This window comes from Halichoerus grypus, chromosome 5 (assembly GCF_964656455.1).
Source record: "Halichoerus grypus chromosome 5, mHalGry1.hap1.1, whole genome shotgun sequence".
In the NCBI taxonomy this organism is placed as follows: domain Eukaryota; kingdom Metazoa; phylum Chordata; class Mammalia; order Carnivora; family Phocidae; genus Halichoerus; species Halichoerus grypus.
This window is the reverse complement of record NC_135716.1, coordinates 126,327,811-126,348,491: the sequence shown is the minus strand read 5'-3', so window position 1 is coordinate 126,348,491 and position 20,681 is coordinate 126,327,811. Positions and strand designations below refer to the sequence as shown.

Below are 20,681 nucleotides of genomic sequence, written 5' to 3'. Positions count from 1 at the left end.
CAAACTCGGTGACCCATTTTTCTAACCCTTCCCTCTACTTACTCTATGCTCTTCCAACAGGATTTCTCAACCACTGGCCCAATTTCAACTACCTTCTCTGTCAGCATCTTTCAAACTTATAATTCTGGTCCTAATTTTTCTTCTATCTCTCAGAATTGCCTTTCTAAATTCCTTTTGTACCTCTCTTCACAGATGTCATGTTGGCACCTCAAACTTGGTAGATCCAAAACAGAACCCAATCTGCCCTCCCTCCCATTCTTAAGCCTGTTTTTCTTCTGTGTTCCCATGTTAATGAATAGAAGCACCATCCTCTTGGTTACAAAGGTAGAAACTTTAGAGTTTTTTTGAGGCTGCCATCTCCCTTACCTGCAACTTCACTCAGCTTCAAGTCCTGTTGATGCTGTCTCTGAAATGTCCCTTGATTCTGCTCCATATTTTCCATTCTCCTTGCAACTGTCCTACTTCAAATTTTTATAATCTTTCAACTAGACCATTACAGAAGGCTATTAAGTGATCTCTCTGCCACCAGTCTCATCCTTCTCCAACTCATTTTTTTTCATAGTAATAGACTAAGTTCTCTGAGAGTAGGAATGTCTTTGTCACCTTTGTATTTCCCAGCACGAGCACTCAATATATATTTGTAGAACTGAACTCTCACTGCCAACGATTATCTTCCTAATCTAAAACACAAATCTGATCCTGTAAATTCACTGCTCCCAAATCTTCAGTGACTCTTGCTACAGAAAAAAACAAACAAAAACTCAGCATGACATTCAGAGTCCTCTGTGGCCTGCTCTGAACCTACTGCTTTATCTGATCTCCTACCATATGTCTCCTGTCTACTTACCACTCCAGCCACACACACTATAACACTATATACTCTTTCTACTTATTCCTAGAATCCACTCTTTATTACTATGTCTATTGTTTGAGATACCTGTTTTCTTTCTTTTTTCTTTTCCGTTTGGATTTTTTTACTTATTTTAGAGAGACAGAGTGTGAGAGTGAGTAGGGGGATTCTCTGCAGAGGGAGAGAATCCTTGAATCAGACTCCCCACTGAGCAGGGAGCCTGATGCTGGGATCAATCTTATGGCCCATGAGATCATGACATGAACTGAAACCAAGAGCAGGACACTCAACAGACTGAGCCACTCAGGCAGCCCAGGGATATCTGTATTCTATCTCTGCCTATGGAAATCCTATTCAACTTTTAAGGTCAAACTAAAATTCCACCTCTTCAATAAAGTTTTCTCCAATTCTTCCCATAAGAAATAATTGTTCCCCACTCTATGTACCCTAGCACTTTGTACTTCTTCCTGGAACACAGTAAACTGCATCCTCCATTACACGTGGGGACACGAAAGTTTCCTCAGCAAGAATGAAGCAAACTCCTCAAGGTCATCACGAATCCCCCACTACATTTATGCCAGTGCATCACAAGAGTAATAGCGTCCAAAGCGCAGAAGGGCCTCTGGGAAATCTCAGCAATGATAAAGCAGGGTGGCACAAAAACACCAAAATGACTGGCATTGTCTCTAACACCAGCTGGTATTATTAGGTGGGCAATACTTTTGTTAGGTTTCTGAAATTTTATCAGAATCATTGTTAGGGAGCAGTAATTTTTTTCTCACCCCTCTACTTCTGAGAGGAGACTATGAAAAGAATATCACCTTCCTTGTTAAAAGATTGTCTTAGCTAACAGGAAAGATAAATTTTGTATGTGGCTTTTTATTGATGCATGTTTCTTTTTTTTAAGATTTACTTATTTGAGAGAGAGAGCCCAAGAGTGGGGTCATGGCGGGGAGGGGCAGAGGGAGAAGGACAGAGAATCCCAAGCAACTCTGCACTGAGCACAGAGCCCTTTGTGGGGCTCTATCTCATGACCCTGAAATCATGACCTGAGCTGAAACCAAGAGTCCAGTGCTTAACTGACTGTGCCACCCAGGCGCCCCAATGCATGTTTCTTTTGATTTATTGTTAGCACTATATTTGTTCCTTTGAATTACTGGACTATGTGCCACAGTGATCCTAAGTAGGATTAGCCTCCAGAGTGGGGCACTGTTGAAGACCCACTTATCTATCTTCTTATTTGCTTTAATGCAAAAGATGCATATTGGGAATCAAGCAATTCAAAGCCCCGCTATTCAACAGGGTATGTTAAGGGATGTTAAAGTTGTCATTCAAGCGCTACTAAGAGATGAAGAGAAATGAGAACTGATCACTGGATTCAGAAATCTGGAGTTCAGTGATAATCTTGATGAGTTTGGTTTTACTGAAATGATAGGAAAGAACGCCTGATTGGAGTGACTTCAAGACACAATGATGGCTTCCACAGAATGGTAAACCAGATTTTCTAAAAGAGCCTTTTTGCTACAAACCAAGTAAATCATGAATAATACATACTGTTTTTAAGAACTGCTGGGTTTGCAGGAACTAAGAAAAATATCCAAGCATCTCTACCACCACAACTGAAAATTAAAACAAAAAAACCCAGAGCTGAAACGTAAGTAGACAACACTGTGCAATACCAAATAAGAAGAGGAAATGGGATAAGTCAAATGCAAACAAATACAGATACCATCATTAGTAAGACTAAGCCATGGGTCAGCTGCAAGACACCCTAGCCTCAAACCCTTACATTATCCAAATGCCTCAAAGGGACTTAAGTGGTCCCAGGTTGAGAGTACTCTGGGCTCTGAGCAGAAGCAAATGTCAATCTTTTCTGGAGAAAAGCATCCCAATTTAGGCCTGCAGTACTCCCACAAATGAAGATCAAACAAATATGAGCTTTAAATTAAATAAGATTAAATTAAAATTAAATTAAAAAATCACCAAACACATGAGCAAGAACCAACCAAAACAATAAACAATAGCTTTGGACTCTTTAAAGACTCAGATATTGAAACTAATAGTTAAAAACACAAGGGGAAAAATTGTATGTGAAAAAAAAGACATAATAGGGGCGCCTGGGTGACTCAGTCAGTTAAGCGTCTGCCTTCGGCTCAGGTCGTGGTCCCAGGGTCCTGGGGTCGAGCCCCGCATCGGGCTCCCTGCTTAGCGGGGAGCCTACTTTTCCCTCTCCCACTCTCCCTGCTTGTGTTCCCTCTCTCACTGTGTCTCTCTCTGTCAAATAAATAAATAAAATCTTTAAAAAAAAAAAAAGACATAATAGATGAAAGCATAAAATAAGCAGGCAGTAAGAGCTAATAAAAATGACCAAGCAGATTGAAAAAATAACTAACATAACTTTTAGAAATTAAAAACATTATTGTTGATGTTAAAACTCAAATGGATGGGATAACAACATTTTAACAAAACTGAAGAGAGGACCAATAACTAGAAGACAAACATGAATAGATTATCTAGAATGCAGCACAGAAAAGTTAAGATGTATAATAGTAAAGAGATATAAGAGAAATGAAAGACAGAATGCAAAGATCAAACAATCCTCTATTCAAAGTCCAGAAGGAAAGAATGAGAGAATGGAGGAAAGGCAACACTGGAAGAAGTAATGACATAGAATATTCCAAAATTGACAAAAGACATCAGTCCACAGGTACAGGAGGCACAATGTCTACCACACAGGGTGAATGAAACACATCCACGCCAAACTATACTAGAGTGAAAACTGAAGAAGTGAAAACAAGAAGACAATCTAAGGCCAGTCAGAAAGAACATAAATGTTACCTAAAACTTGACAGCAAGCTTCTTAACAGAAAAATGGAAGCCAAGAAGAGAGGAAGGAAAATGTATTCAAAAAAGCACTGAAAAAAAAATATTCAACATAGATTATTCATCTATTCATTTATATTTCTTGAGCAGCTACTCTGTCAGGAGCAGACAAAAATCACTGCCTTCATGGACTTTACATTGTAGTAGTAGGGACAGATAATAATTTAATTAAATATGTCAGATGATATGGAGAAAAATAAAGCAGAAAAGAAGATGGTAGTACTAAGGGAAGGGAGAGTTTGTAATTTTTAATATGGTGGTCTGGGAAGATATCACTGAAAAACTGATATTTAGACAAAGACCTGAGGATGTGGGGGTGGGGGGAGCTAAGTGGATGGCTATGAAGAAAGCATTAAAGGAAAAAATGGCAAGTTGAAAGGCATGTGGCAGCTCAAAGGCATGTTTAAAGAACAGCAAGAATGCCAATGTGGCTACAGCAGTGGAAGTAAGCGAGAATGGTAGGAAACAAGGTTGGAGAGACAGCAGAGCTAGGGGAAGGATATCACATGGAACCTTCCAGATGACTGTTAGGACTTGGGCTTTCACTCTACATCAAATGGAAAGCTCTTAGAGAGTTTTGAATAGAGCCATCTCATGATCTGATTTATATTTTGAAAGGATGGCTTGAGTCAAAATAGATTATAGGAAGGCAAGGGGAGAATCAGGAAAAACCAGCTGGGAAGCTATTGCAATAATCAAGGCAAAAGAGCACGGTGCCACGTACAAAGGTAGTAGCAATGCAAATGGTGAGAAGTGGTCAGATCTGAAGAAGTGTCAAAAAAGATTTGTTGTGGTTTTGAAGTGGTTTATAACATAGAGGAGTTGTAGATGGACAACTGGAAGGATATAGTTGACATTTACTCTAAAGAGAAAAACTGTGAACAGAGCAAGCTTGGAGGGAAGACCAGGAGCTCAGTTTGGAACGTGTTAAGTTTGAAATGTGTATTATTCACATGGAGATGTCAGAGGATACAGGAGTGTAGAATTTGTACGGTTTAGACTGGAGACATAAATTTGGGAGTCAGCAGTAAATAAATAGGGCCAAACAAAGACGTTTTCAAATAAATGGCATCTGAGTTTACTGGCAATAGTTCTTCATTAAAAGAATTTCAGGAAGCAAGGAAATAATCCCTGAAGAAAACTCTGAGATTTAAGAAAGAATAGGAGGCAGTGATACTGGGAAATTTTGCTATAAACAAACATCATCAACATAAAATAATGATAATGATAATAATACATAATCTCTGGGGTTCAAAATTTAAAATGGCAAAACTAAAATTCTGGACAATAGCAATATAACATAAGAAGATTAATTAGAGTACAAATGTAGGATCCTTGAATTGTTGAAGAGGGAATTAAGATCTTAAATTATTTTAGATTAAGTGTCTGTGGTAACATTTCAAGGGTAAGTAGAAGGATAGAAATAGTATATAAGTTTCAAACCAGTAGAGCAAGTTTTCTCAAAGAAAGTGCAAATGGTATTTTGTATGGGACAATTGCTCACTGCGCAGAACTGTCCTGCCCATTTCAAGATACCCAGCATCCTCAAACTCTGCCTTCCAAATACTAGAAGCACCCAGTCCAGTCCCTGTGATGACAGCAACAACAACAACAACAACAACAACAACAAGCACCTCCATATATTTAAATAAGAAAGGTGCTATATCAGCCTTACACAAAAACCACTGAAGTTCATGGAGAAAACAAGCAAATTAATTTAAAAGTTTAGCCACACACCAAAATAAAAGGGAAGAGAAAAAAAAGTGGAGGAAAAAGGAACAGATAAAGCGCACAAAGAAGGAAAAACAAGACTATATAATTAATCATGATAAATGTAATTGAACTAAGTTTGCCAGTTAGAGTGTTAATTGGATATTTTTTTATTATCCATTATACAATGACACTGTTATAAGAGACATACCTAAAACTCAAGGACATAGAAAGATTGAAAATTTTAAGTTTTAATATTACCCAAAAGAAAGTTAGGTTAGTTATATAATTACATGTACTAGAAGATACATATATTATTAGATAATATATATATTAGAAGATTTCCATGTGCTTCAATTATTGCTTGGTCAAGCACACAAAAACCACAGAATAAGCTATATATGATTTGAACAACTCAATTAATGAGTATGAAGGTATATATATAGATGTATATGTTATTTTTATTATATATACAATGTGTGTATACATTTGTACATGTACATATATATGTGTGTGTGTGTGTACACTCCTACACTTAACAATTGAAGAACACCTTCTTTTTACAATCATCACAATCCAGCTAATTTCTTTACTGAGTGATTATTATGTGCCCAGGATTATTATAGGTACTTGACAAAAATCCCCCACCTCTGATATCTGATCACCTTAGCCTGACTTCAGCAAGAATCCTGTCAAGTTGGTTTAGCAAGGATCCCCCTTACTTCTTAGTAATGCATCCACTGATCCCTGCCCTGCTCCTTGGCTATAAATCCCCACTTGTCCCTGTCTGTATTCAGAGTTGAGTCCAATCTCTGTCCCTTATTGCAAAACCCCATTGCAGTTTGCCCCTTCTTGAATAAAGTCTTCCTGTCTTTAATAAATTTTGAATAATTATTTTCTTTAACACAGTCCACATTCTCCTAATATAATGCAACTCAGAAGTTAACATATAACAGAAAAAAATAGTTTTAAATCTCCATAAGATTGGATATTTAAAGCATATGTGTATAATCCCACATGTTTTAAATAACTCATGAATCAAAAAAATCATGATAAAAAATTTTAAAACTTGGCTCTGATTAATAAAATTTGCATATTGAAAGTTGTGGGCATTATGAAAACAATACTTTGATGGAAACATTAATTTTGCCATCGTCTGTAAATCAATCAGTCCAATCTTTGCAATTTTCTATGGTTTAATCTAAATCTGTAGCCTTAAATGCTTAAATTAGAAAAGAAAAAAGCTAAAAATTAATGGGTAAAGCCTCCTACTGAAAAAATCAGAAAACAACAGAATAAACTCCAATAAAATAAAGTAAATAAAGATAAAATTTTAAATAAACAGAAAAAAAACTTGCCTCTGAAAAGGCTAAAAGATTTAAGAGAACTCTAGTTGATACGATCAAGAAAAAGGAAACACAAATAAATAATATTCAGTTTGAAAGCGATGTATAATTACATATATAGAGTAGGCTTAAAAGATAATAAAATACTATGAACAATTTTATGACAATATTTGAAAACTTATACAAAATATGTAAATTCATAGAAAAATGTAACTCACCCAAACTGATTTAATAGGAAGCTAGAAGAGTAACTATTAAGGCATTTAAATGACTAGTCAAAGATCTGTATTTTTAAAAAGACTCATTATTTTTTTTAAAGATTTTCTTTATTTTAGAGAGAGAGAGAGCATGAGTGGGGTGGTGGGGAAGGGCAGAGGGATAGAATTTCAAGCAAACTCTGTCCTGAGCGCTGAGCCTGATGCGGGGCTCCATCCCAGGACCCTGAGATCATGACCTGAGCTGAAATCAAGAGAGGCCCTTAACCGAGTGAGCCACCCAGGTGCCCCAAGACTCACAGTATTTTACAGGCAATTTCTACCAAAGTTTTGAGAAACACATTTCAATATCCAAAAGTTTCCAAAGAACAAAATATAAGAAAATACTCCCAAACTCCATGTATGACCCAGCATAACCTAGTATAATCTTGATTCCAAAAGCACACAAGTCAATTTATAAAAGGAAAACTTTATTCTCTATCACACACATAGATACAAAAATTCCAAATTAAATATTTATAAAATAAATCTACAAATACAGAAAAAAGACTGTGACCAGGAGTGAAAGGATGGTTAAAAATAGAAAAATTTAGGAGCGCCTGAGTGGCTTAGTCGATTAAGCATCTGCCTTCAGCTCAGGTCATAATCCCGGGTCCTGAGATCGACCCCCACGTTGGGCTCCCTGCTCCGCACAGAGACTGATTCTCCCTCTGCCCTTCACCTCTGCTCATAGCTCACTCACTCTCTCTCAAATGAAAAAATAAAAGATCTTTAAAAAAATAGAAAAATTCATAAATGAGATTTCTACAAAAAGCAATTAAAGGAGAAAATCATATGATCATCTGAATAGATTCTGTAAAAAGAATAAAAATAAACATGCATTTATAATTTTTTAAAATTTTAGCAAACAAGGAATAAAAGTTGATTTTCTTAATTCAATAATAGTTATCTACCAAAAAATCTACAGCAAACTCACCCTTAATGATAAAATCTTAGAAGCATTCCCTTTAAAATAAAGAACAGTGGTATCCATTATCATTGCTTATATTGAACACTTAACTGACATCCTAACCAGCAGAGCAAATATAAAAAGGAAATAAAGGCTATGATTATTGGAAAAGAGAAAACAAAATTGTATATATTTGCAGATGATGATATTGTCTGTTTAGAAAACAAAAAGAATCCATAAATAAATGATTATAATCAATAAGAAAGTTTAGCATAGTAATTGAACCTGTGATCATTCTGTAAATATCAACTGCATTTCCACACACAAGTAACAGTTAGAAAATGCTAATTTAAAAAGATAACATTTATATAAGCAAAGATAAGACACTGGGAAGACCTAAGTTAATAAAAACATATGATGTTCATGGGGATAAAGAGACTCAATATCATAAAGATGGGAATTCTCGGGGCGCCTGGGTGGCTCAGTCGTTAAGCGTCTGCCTTCTGCTCAGGTCATGATCCCAGAGTCCTGGGATTGAGCCTCACATCAGGCTCCCTGCTCCTCAGGAAGCCTGCTTCTCCCTCTCCCACTCCCCCTGCTTGTGTTCCCTCTCTCGCTGTGTCTCTGTCAAATAAATAAATAAAATCTTTTAAAAAAAAAAGACGGCAATTCTCACCCAATTTTATCAATAAATTCAATACAATTTCAATAAGCATCTCAACAAGGCTTTGGAAGGATTCTAAAATTTATGAAAGAACATGAAGCCCAAGAATATCTCACATACCTGAGAAAGAATAGGTAGAAATTTGTGCTATTATATATCAAGACATTATAAAGCTATAGAACTTAAGTATGTTTGTTGCAGCTGGTTAAACATCTGCCCTCGGCCTTAGGTCATGATCCTGGTGTCCTGGGATCCAGCCCTGAATCAGGCTCCCTGCTCAGTGGGGAGTCACTCAGTGGGGAGTCTGTTTATCCCTCCCCCTATACCCCTCCCTGCTGGCTCATGCTCTCTCTTTCTCTCTCAAATAAATAAATAAGATCTTTAAAATGAAAAAAAAAATTTTGAAGAAGTATGTTTGCTATTGCAAAAAAATAGATAAATTGACTGACAGAATAGAATCTCCCCACCCAAATAGATTGATTCAGATATGAACATCTAATGAAGAGTTAGGGGCGCCTGGGTGGCTCAGTCACTAAAGCATCCAACTCTTGATTTCAGCTCAGGTCATGATCTCAGGGTCATGAGATCGAACCCGGCATCAAGTTCCCCGCTAAGTGGGGAGTCAGCTTGAGATTCTCTCTCTCCCTTCCCTCTGCCCCTCCCCCTGCTCAAGCTCTCTCTCTCTCTCTCTCTCATAAATAAATAAATCTTAAAAAAGAGAGTCATACAGAACGTTGGGGGGAAGGAGAACTTTCTAACAAATAATACTGAGACAATTAGTTATCCATTAGGAAGAAAAATAATCTCCACCATACATTAATATCAATTACAGATGAATTAAAACTTAAATGTTAAAGGCATAATCTTAAAACTTTGGAGGCAAGACAAAAGCATGCTTCATACATTTGGACAGAAAAGAATTTCTTAGACAGAACACTGTACAGAGATGCCGAATCACTATGTTGTACACCTGAAACTAATGTAACATTGTGTGTCAACTATACTCAAATAAAAAAATTTAAGACATAAACAAGTATTCTCCCCTCGAAGATGAATAAAAATTTGTTATTGCACACATAAAAAGTTGATCAATCTTAATAATCAGGAAAATGCAAATTTAGACCACAATGAGATACCATTTAACACTGGCAAAAAATAAGATACTTGACAATATAGAATGGCAGAAATTCTCATCCATTCTGCTAGCAAGAGGGTAAATTTATACAACTACCTTGAAAAGCAATTTGTCATTATCAAATAAAATTAAAGCTTCCCCCCCCCCAAAAAATTAAAGCTTCCCTTATCCTATAAGCTGGCAATTCTATTCCTGGGTTTATAAATCCTAGCCTAGAGAAACTCTTCCATTAGTTTACTGGGAGACATGTACAAATATATTCACAGCAGCATTATTTGTAATAGCAAAAGAACTGGAAACAACCCAAATATTTATCAACAGGGAAAGGGATAAATACACTGTTGAAATAGACATACAATAGAATATTATACATCAGTGAAAACGAATAAACACTGCTACCTGGATGAATCTTAGAAATATAACCATACAGTGAAAAAAAGCTGAGTGCTTAGGACTCCATACAGTTTATACCATTTCATAAAGCTCAAAAATAAGCAAAACTAAATATATGTGTATGTATGTAAATATATATGTATGTATACAGTCATATATATATGAGATAAAATGGAAAAATGGGGAGACAAATTAAAAACACAAACTACAGGATGGAGGTTACCCTGGGGAGGAGGAAAGGGGAAAAATAGGGAAGGTACAAACTTAGAGATCCAACAATATGAATCATTTTAGTTCTTAAATTGGATGCTAGTTACTTAGGTGTTCATTATCATGTTCCATATCTTACATATAGTTTAAAAATTATCTTTTATATATATCAAATATTGCATTATAAAAACATTTTTACTAGAGAGAGAATAGGACGTAAGGACGTAGAAACAGCATATGCAGACATCTTACCTAGAGTCTTAACCATAAAGATGAGAGGAAAGAAATAGGGCTAAAAGTGGAAGAGGACAAGGGAGTAAGAAAGCATTCTATTATTTTGCTTTTATTCATTTGTTTTTTTTATTTGTTTTTAAATACAGCATGCTTTTATGCTAATAGAGATGATAACAAGTAACAGAGGAATGATTGATGATGCAAGAGAGAGAAGATAATTACAAGAGGAAAGTTCTCGGTTAGGAAAGAGGAAATGTGAGTGCCTAAGTGGAGGGGTCCATCTTATAAGGTGGCAGAGAAAGTTCACTTGTTTTAACAGATGGGAAGGCAGAGTAGATATAGCTAAATATATTTGTTGATGGGAAGATTACAACATTCTCCTCTAAGTAGCTCTGTTTTCTCTGTGAAATATGAAGCAGGGTTATACGCTGGTAGTGAGGTGGGGTAGGTAAAAGAAGGAACACTGGAGATTTGAGGAGACAAGAGAAGGCGGGAAATGATTAACTTTGAGGGTAGAGGAGAAATTTGAACAAGAAAATGTAAGGAGACATCCTCCTTGATGCACATTCTTTTGACATCTCCCACCCACCTCACTGACCACTCTGTATCAATTCTCCTTTGCTGGATTTCTCTCCTTTTCCTGATCTCTGAATATTAGAATTCCTGAGCTCAGTCCTCAGATATATTCTCTTTGTTATATTCTTATGTGAACCCATCTAGTCCCTGGGCTTTAAATACCATCCACACGCTAAAGACTCACAAATTGATATGAGCATGTGTCTAAAACAATTTTTTTTATTTTTCTGCCCATTCTTCTCTCTGCCCAGTCCTCTACTGTTCAGTAGATAGTATCACCATTCATCCAGATGCCCAGAGCCAAAACCCAGTTTTTCCCTATATTTATCTTTATCTCATACCTTACATCCAATCCATCAACAACTTACATGAGCTTTACCTTCAAAATATACCCCAAATCTAATCCTCACCACCTCCATCACTACTATCCTGCTCTAAGACACCATTATACCCTTTCTATATCACTACAACAGCTTCCCTGCCTCCATACTGGCTCTACTCCCACTCCCAGTCCATTCTCCACATGCAGTCACAGCGATCTTTCATAAACAGAAAGCAGATCACACACTCTCATGCTCAAATCTTTCCATGCTTTCTTTTGCACTAGTACGAAACCCAGAGTCCCCACTCTGGTCTGTTTGGTCCTAGATGACCTGGCCCAGCTAGTTCTTTAACCACATTCTCCCTACCACTCCCACTTCACTTATTCTGCTTCAGCCATGTCAGCATTTTCAATGTCCCTAACAGGTGACAGGCTACTCTCTACTTGGAATCGATTTCCAATGGTGCCCTACAAAGTTTTAGGTTATCCATTCCTTTCATTAGAGTTTCAGCTAAATATTACCTCTTGAAGCTGATATTTTATCTGAGAGAGTCCTCTTCATCTCTTTATTCTGCTCTATGTTTTCTTGACTTCAAAATTTTTTTTTTAAGATTTATTTATTTATTTATTTATTTATTTATTTGAGAGAATGAGAGAGAGCACATGAGAGGGGGGAGGGTCAGAGGGAGAAGCAGACTCCCCGCCGAGCAGGGACCCCAATGCGGGACTCGATCCCGGGACTCCAGGATCATGACCTGAGCCAAAGGCAGACACTTAGCCACTGAGCCACCCAGGCGCCCTGTTTTCTTGACTTCACAGATGGCATTCTGTTTTATACACTTTTTGTGTACCTCTCCCACTAGGAGGAAAGTGCTATGAAGGCAAAGACTTTGTCCTGTTCACCATTGTGAACTGTGGATAGTGGCTGGCAAAAAATATTTGTTAGTTGAATGAATTTGAGCCCATTTCAAATACCTTTGGAAGTCACAACTGAATTGTCTCTTTCTAATTGGCAAATCTATCTTTTAAGTAATTTTGTTTGCATCAAGTTTATGGATTTATGCATCACTGTACACTCTAAAGTAAGCTCACTTCCTAGAAGAATAATCATGTGTTATATCAACTTTCCAATGTTTAAAATGACTCTGAAAGATTTGGAAGTAGAGTGCCTAGAGAAAGTACTACTTACATGCAATCAGCTCATTCATCAGCATCATTCCAAATAAATTATAGTATCTCCTAATTTGATAATGAACTTCCACTTCCATAAGAAAAGCATAATCCTGTGGGAATTCATAGTGCCTGGATAGATAAGATTTAAGTGAAATAAGTCTCTGTGAGACTGACTGAAAAGCAAAGGAGGAGTGCCTGGAATGCTGGGTCTCCTTTAAAGTCTCTGAGCTAAAGCAGCCAGATCCTTCCTGTGGCTCAATGCTCTCACCTAGGGAGTAAATATTTAACTTAGATGAGAACACTCTCACCTTATGGTCACGTATTCATCATACCCTTAGCCTGCACACAGGTCACAAACACCGCTTGCTTCAATCATGCCTTGCCCCATATGTCTATGTCTTGATTATGAAAGCCTAACATTCCTTTCTATTTTTCTGCTCTTACTTGATGTATAGATAAGACTTGTAATAAAAGTGGAGACTAAATCCGGCTCGGGACCTTTCACCACTAGAGCGACTGGTCCCTTCACCCTCTTCTTTCTCCTATTTAGGTGTCTGGAGTAATCTTTTCATTCACCACCTCAGGGTTTGCTGGCCAAACCCAGCACAGTCCTATAGAAGGTACCCTGGACTGGACATTAGAAAATTCAGAGCAGATTCCTTATTTGGTCTCTGATTAGTATAGAGACCTGTTACTTAATAATTCTGTTAAATAAAAACAGCTGCCCTAATTTACTTCCAAAGAATTCTCTATGAATAAGTTATTTATGGGTAATTAGAGTTATTGAAACAGGAGCTATAAAATGGTCTTTTTATCAACATTATTACAGGGACTATTGAGATCTTTCATTGATTTCTTTGAACCTGGAGGAAAATTTCATAAAATTCCAAGTGAATTTAATATAGATTTTGTAGAGTAGGAATAATTTTCATAATTATTGAAATTTTTGAATATTGAAATTATTGCTTTACCTCCTACTACTTTGTTTATGTAAGTATTTTATCTAAGTATAATTCACATGCAATATTTTATTACTTTCAGATATACAACATAGTGATTTGAATACCTTCTGATACTTTGATAATGTAATAATTATGTCTCAGGGTAAATAATATAGGAAGTGTTTTGATAGAAATATTTTTTAGTCATCTTGAGATGCTGGAAGTCTGTATGTGGGGTGGCTGTCCTGATTTTCAAAAGGAAAGAAGATAGAATCTGAATACTGATCCAAACAAAATTATTCAGTAGACTATTAAGTACAGAGCATATAAACCTTTCTTAAAAATGAAGGTGGGGGCGCCTGGGTGGTTCAGTCGTTAAGTGTCTGCCTTCGGCTCAGGTCATGATCCCGGGGTCCTGGGATCGAGCCCCGCATCAGGCTCCCCGCTCAGTGGGAAGCCTGCTCTCCCTCTCCCATTCCCCCTGCTAGTGTTCCCTGTCTCACTGTCAATCTCTCTGTCAAATAAATAAAATCTTAAAAAAAAAAAAAAAAAAGAAGGTGGTCATCACATCACCCAGTTACCCTATCCCCCCACCCACCTCCCCTCCACACCCCTCAGTTTGTTTCCTAGAGTTAAGAGTCTCTCATTGTTTGTCTCCCTCTCTGATTTCTTCCCATTCAGTTTTCCCTCCCTTCCCCTACGATCCTCTGTGTTGTTTCTTATATTCCACATATGAGTGAAATCATATGATAATTGTCTTTCTCTGACTGACCACTGTGTGTTATATGCAGCTAATGAATAACTGAACTCTACATCTGAAACTAATGATGTACTATATGTTGGCTAATTGAATTTAAATTAAAAAAAGAAGAAAAATGAAGGTGATGACTTCTAGAGGTAAACTTAAAAATAAATTCAAGCTAAGTTTACCTCACTTTCTCTTTCCTTTCTCTCCTCCTCTTTATTGGAATTTTTCTTGCCTTGTCTGCCTTTGTTGTTTGTTTAACCAAATTGATAAATCAGTTCAAGTGTATCAAAATAAATATATCTACGGTTCCTTAAGTCAGTTTTGCTTTACATCATCCCTGAATAGCTTGAGAAATATGAGCTGAGTGATAGCACAATTAGATAAAATTATAATTGGCAAAGCTTAACCTTACAAAAAGAATGAATCTGTAACAACCCAGGAAGAGGCATCTAGTTTTGAAGTATTTTTATCAATTACTCAAATTAAGATACAAAATAATATTTAATCACATATGTAAATGACTCAAAGCTGAAAGAGATAATGAATGCTTCCCATCTCAGTGAATGACATTACCATTCATCCAGTTCAGTCCTCTCCCACCACCTGGAATAATTAGGCTAAGTTGCTGAAACAAAGCATTCCAAAAATACAGTGACTCAACCAGGATAGGAAATGATCTCCATCATGCATAAAAATGCAAAGTGAGTAGAATCGAGCCAAGGGGGAGACTCTGCTCCACAAGGTCACTGAAGAACCTAAGTTTTTTCTATCTTCTGCTAGCCCTTAAGTTGATGTTTAAGTTTGCATAAGTGGAAATTGGATCATCAGCACCACATCCATGTTCGAGTCCAGGGCAAGCAGCTTTGTATTTTAGGAAAGGACCCAGATGTTGGTCCAAATTTAGTCCATAATCACATCTAACTAAAAGGGAGCTTGACCAATGCAGACTCTAGCTAGGTGGTCACGAATAGGGTTCAAAGTCAGGGTGGGGTAGGTGGTACTATCTCTAGAAGGAAGAAAAGAAAAGTAGATACTGGGGACAACTAGGGGTTTCTGTCATACATGTCCCAAAATCCAATTAATTCATCACGAGGTTAGGTCTGTGGGCCTCCAATATATTTCACAAAAACTCCCATTTGCCCATTTACCTCCATCTTCCCTGTCACATCCCTTGTCTGAAGTATCATCACATCTGACCTGTTTTATTACAATAGCCTCCTAACTGGGTTCTTACATTTGCACTCTCCTTTGCTCCCAAATCAATTGTTTTGTTACAGTCATTTTAAAGTGCAAATCTAATCATGTCACAACTCTGATTAAAACCTTTCAATTGCTTCTCGTTGCTCTTAGGATACAGTAAGGAGAACACTAAAGTCCTACATAGTTTACCCTCTTTTCTTTTTTTTTTTTCTCATTAAACTTTTGTTTTAATGGATCTCAAAATTCTGTGACAGATTTTTGGTCAAGTTGTTTCCATTAAAAAGTACTGATTTTAAAAACTAATAAAACTACCACACACACACAAAAAAACAAATGGTCCATTCTCCTTTCCTTCTGAAGGTTTTACAATGCATTGTTATCATTAACCAGTCTTTTACTATTAAACTTAAATGGCCAATTGACACAAACAGTTCTGAGACTGTTCTTCCACCACTGATTAAGACTGGGGTGGCAGGTATTGGGGATAATATTCATTTAGCCTTCTGAGCTTTCTGGGCAGACTCGGTGACCTTGCCAGCTCCAGCTGCTTTCTTGTCCACTGCTTTGATGACACCCACAGCAACCGTCTGTCTCATGTCACGAACAGCAAAACGTCCCAGAGTAGGATAGTCAGAGAAGCTCTCAACACACATAGGCTTGCCAGGAACCATATCAACAATGGCAGCATCACCAGATTTCAAAAACTTGGGACCATCTTCCAGCTTTTTTCCAGAACGATGATCTATCTTCTCCTTCAGCTCAGCAAACTTGCAAGCAACGTGAGCTGTGTGACCATCCAGCACAGGTGCATATCAGGCACTGATGTGGCCTGCATGGTTCAGGATAATCACCTGAGCCGTGAAGCCAGCTGCTTCCACTGGTGGGTCATTTTTGCTGTCACCAGCCACATTGCCACGACGCACATCTTTGACAGATACGTTCTTGACATTGAAGCCCACATTGTCCCCAGGAAGAGCCTCACTCAAAGCTTCATGGTGCATTTCAACAGACTTTACTTCAGTTGTAACACTGACTAGAGCAAAGGTGACCACCATGCCAGGTTTAAGAACACCAGTCTCGACTCGGCCCACAGGGACAGTATCAATACCACCAATTTTGTAGACTTCCTGGAGAGGCAGATGCAAGGGCTTGTCAGTTGGACGAGTTGGTGGCAGAATGCAATCCAGAGCTTCAAGCAGTGTGGTTCCACTGGCATTCCCATCTTTATGGGTGACTTTCCATCCCTTGAACCAAGGCATATTAGCACTTGGCTCCAGCATGTTGTCACCATTCCAACCAGAAATTGGCACAAATGCTACTATGTCAGGGTTGTAGCTAATTTTCTTAATGTAGGTGCTGACTTCCTTAACGATTTCCTCGTATCTCTTCTGGCTGTAGGGTGGCTCAGGGGAATCCATTTTGTTAACACCAACAATTAGTTGTTTTACACCCACTGTGTAAGCCAGAAGGGCATGCTCACGGGTCTGTCCATTCTTGGAGATACCGGCTTCAAATTCACCAACACCAGCAGCAACAATCAGGACAGCACAGTCAGCCTGAGATGTGCCTGGAATCATGTTTTTGATAAAGTCTCTGTGTCCTGGGGCATCATTGATGGTCACATAATACTTGCTGGTCTCGAATTTCCACAGGGAGATATCAATGGTGATACCACATTCACGTTCAGCTTTCAGTTTATCCAAGACCCAGGCATACTTGAAGGAGCCCTTTCCCACCTCAGCAGCCTCCTTCTCAAATTTTTCGATAGTTCTTTTGTCGATCCCACCACATTTGTAGATCAGATGACCAGTAGTGATAGACTTGCCCGAATCTACGTGTCCAATGATGACGATGTTGATGTGAGTCTTTTCCTTTCCCATTTTGGTTTAGGTTGAGCGGTGGTTTTCACGACACCTGTGTTCTGGCGGCAAACCTGTTGCGAAAAAGCTATTTTACCCTCTTTTCCTCTGGTCTCACCTCTCATTCTCCTCTCTCCATCCCACTCCCTTTCTCCGTAACCCCGGCACATTTGCCTTCTCTGTTTCTCACCCACAGAATGCTCTCACCTGCCACAAATATTTTGAATTTGCTAGTCCCTCTGATAAGAATGTTCTCCTCCATTTGCCTCACTGACTCATACATCAGCTCTCAACCCAAACTGCTTTCTCAAGGAAAGTTTCCCGGTCACAGATGATGCTGATCCCTTATTATACACTGTCATAGCACTCTGTAATTTTGTCACTGTTTGTAATTATACATTTATTTTTGTGATTATTTGAGCTAGGGAAATCTGCAGCTTTCAATGATGTCTTTCCATGTCTGGGCGCAGACATTCACAAGGCTGGCCTGGTTTACAGAGAAAGACCTTAAATTACAGCTTCTGATAATATTAGCTTTCCTTTTTCATTTTTTGACAGAAAATGAACCTTACCTTTTGCAATCTCCCTTAGCCATGAATCTAGGTGGCAGGTAACTGGGATAGCTAGCCCATGTGGCTCTCCTTTATGCACCACTCCCATGGAGTCTTAGGGAGTAGAATGGGAACTGACCTTGGGTATGGAACTTGGACTCCACAGGAACATTCCTCACTTCTATAGCCTTCCCCTGCCCCTGTGTCTATTAACCTTAATCAAAAGATCACTGAATAAGCCTTCTGGACTCTTGACATTTATGTTTCTAGAATCTATTTCAGTCAAGGTCTGAGAAGGTTTACTTGGGCTCTCAGTGGTCTCTCATATTTGATCCAAAGTTCACTATATTTGGCTGATAGTTCTTCATAATTTTTTAAAAACAGAGTTTTCTTCTCTGATTTATATTCTTTGCAGATTTGGTGGGGAGGGTGTTGTTTTTGTTTGTTTTATTGTTTTTATGTGTTCAGAGAGGAAAGTAGCAATCAGATGGCTTTAGGTCACCCTCTTTAACTAGAAGTATCTGTAGCTAGGAGTAAATATTCACATGCCGGGAAGATATATCTATTTATTCTGTGGTTTCACACCCGCAAGAGAATGCTTGCCCCAGTTTAAGAAGCACCTTATAGTCTATTTAAACAGCATTTCCTCCAATAAAGCAGAGAATATTACAAAATAAACTATCTGTGGACTTCCCCAATAGGTCCACACACTTTCTAATGAGAGAGACAGAATTTTATAGCACATGGGGCGGGGGGGGTGGGAAACAACATAGATTCCTGAGCCTATGAGTAAGCACAGATCTAAGATTATGGAATTGCAAATGCTTTGTTTGCCAAGCCTCTTGCTTCTAATTGCTCTTCTCCACAAACTATGTAGATAAATATCTGGCATAGTGACAGCACATACTAAGTTCTCAAAATGTTAATTCTTTCTTCTTTTTTTTTTTTTTTCCTAAGAGGGGGTGGACTGGGAAGAGCGAGTGGCAGAAGGAGAGGGAGAGAGAGAATCTTAAGCAGGCTCCATGCCCTGCATGGAGCGTGATGTGGGGCTCGATCTCACAACCCTGAGATCATGACCTGAGCCAAAATCAAGAGTGGGACGTTTAACCGACTGAGCCACCCAGGTGCCCCATTCTTTCTTCTCCCTTTAATGTAAGAAGGAAAAATGCTGTTTTGTTTTTTTTAAGAAAGCTTTATTAAGTGCCTACTATAAGGTAGGCACAGTGATAGACACAGAGGTCCTGGTCTAGTGGGAGAGAAAGACAAGTAACTAAAAGGACAATCAGTATAAACAGTGCTGTGATAGCAAAGAATACTTTAAGAACACAAAAGTGGACCTCTCATCTGTCATAAAATGGCAATGCGGGGGAAGAAGCATGGGTGCTTCCTAGAGGAGAAGATACCTAAGTCAAGTGGTCAGGCTTAAAGAATAAATAGTAACAAACTGCACAGAGAAGCAGGGGGAAAGGTATTACAGGCAGTGGAACAGCATCATTCCTGTAAATAGCCAAGAAGCTAGACCGTGGCATTTCCAAAGAACTCTAAGTTCAGTGAAGTGGGACAACAGAGTGGGAAGAAAATGGCACAAAATGAAGTTGGAGAAAGGCAGGAGCCACATCCTTTGATTCAGTTCAACAAACCCTTACTGAACACCTACCATGTACCAGACACTGAGAATATAAGGACTGAGAATAATAGGACACAGTCCCTATTCTCCACAAGCTTGTAATCTAGTGAATGAAACCTGGCACATAAACAGAGAATTTCAACATTATGTGATAAGTGAATCCATAGAGAAGGGAACTTAACTCACCTTAGAAGGGATAAGAAAAATTCATCTTAGCTGAGTCTTAAAGAATAATTAGGGGCACCTGGGTGGCACAGTTGGTTAAGTGTGCTACTCTTGGCTTCAGCTCAGGTCATGATCTCAGAGTCATGAGATCAAGCCCTACAGGGGGCTCCACGCTCAGCACAGAGTCTGCTTAAGATTCTCTCTCTCCCTCGGCCCCTCTTGCTTGTGCTCTCTCCCTCTCTCTCTGTCTTAAATAAATAGATCCTTAAGAAAAAAAGAATAAGAGATAATCAAAACATGGTACCATGGGAGTTAGAAAAAGTATTACCAGCAGAAGAAGAAAAAAAGTGCAGGTTTGAGGGTGATAAATGGCACATTGTGGAGGATAGCAACCAAACATAAGTAGTTCAGTATTCCTGGGATACAAAGCATGAAGCAAAGGTTTGGTCATGAGCCTGCAGTAAAAAGAAAGGGAACAAATGTCCTGCTAAGAACCTTAAGTGTTATCCTTTTGGTGATGCAGAACTACTGAAGAGTTTTTATCTGGAAAAACATAATATACTCTGATAATAGTATAGATAATGGATTCGAGAGAGATAGGTCTAGAGGCTTGGAGGACAATTAGAAGGCTATTGCAATAATACAGTAAAGAAATGCTGAAGGCTTGAACTAAGGTAGTTACATTATAGATGGATAAAGAGATGGAAATAAACTTGAGAGATAGTCAGGAAGGCAAAAATAAAGAAGTTTATTGATTGGGAGTGTTAAGAAATAGGGGAAAGGAATCAAGGATAGTACCTAGTTTTCCAAAAATTAAGGAAGAAAATACCTATCACATGTTGAAATTATTTGTTTAAATTATATTTATTTATATTAGTGCATGATCTTAGTGAAGGAACTGTGCTATCATTCCTTTTCCAGCCCAATGCC

General features: G+C 38.1%; 1 protein-coding gene and 1 pseudogene across 2 annotated transcripts in view; both read right to left on the bottom strand.

Annotated features, from left to right (window-relative positions):
* SLC44A5 (solute carrier family 44 member 5) overlaps positions 1-20,681 on the bottom strand; it is a 350,669-nt gene that overhangs the window by 219,416 nt on the left and 110,572 nt on the right. The gene's annotated exons all lie outside the window — the stretch shown is intronic.
* Positions 15,923-17,479, bottom strand: LOC118540011 (elongation factor 1-alpha 1 pseudogene; annotated as a pseudogene).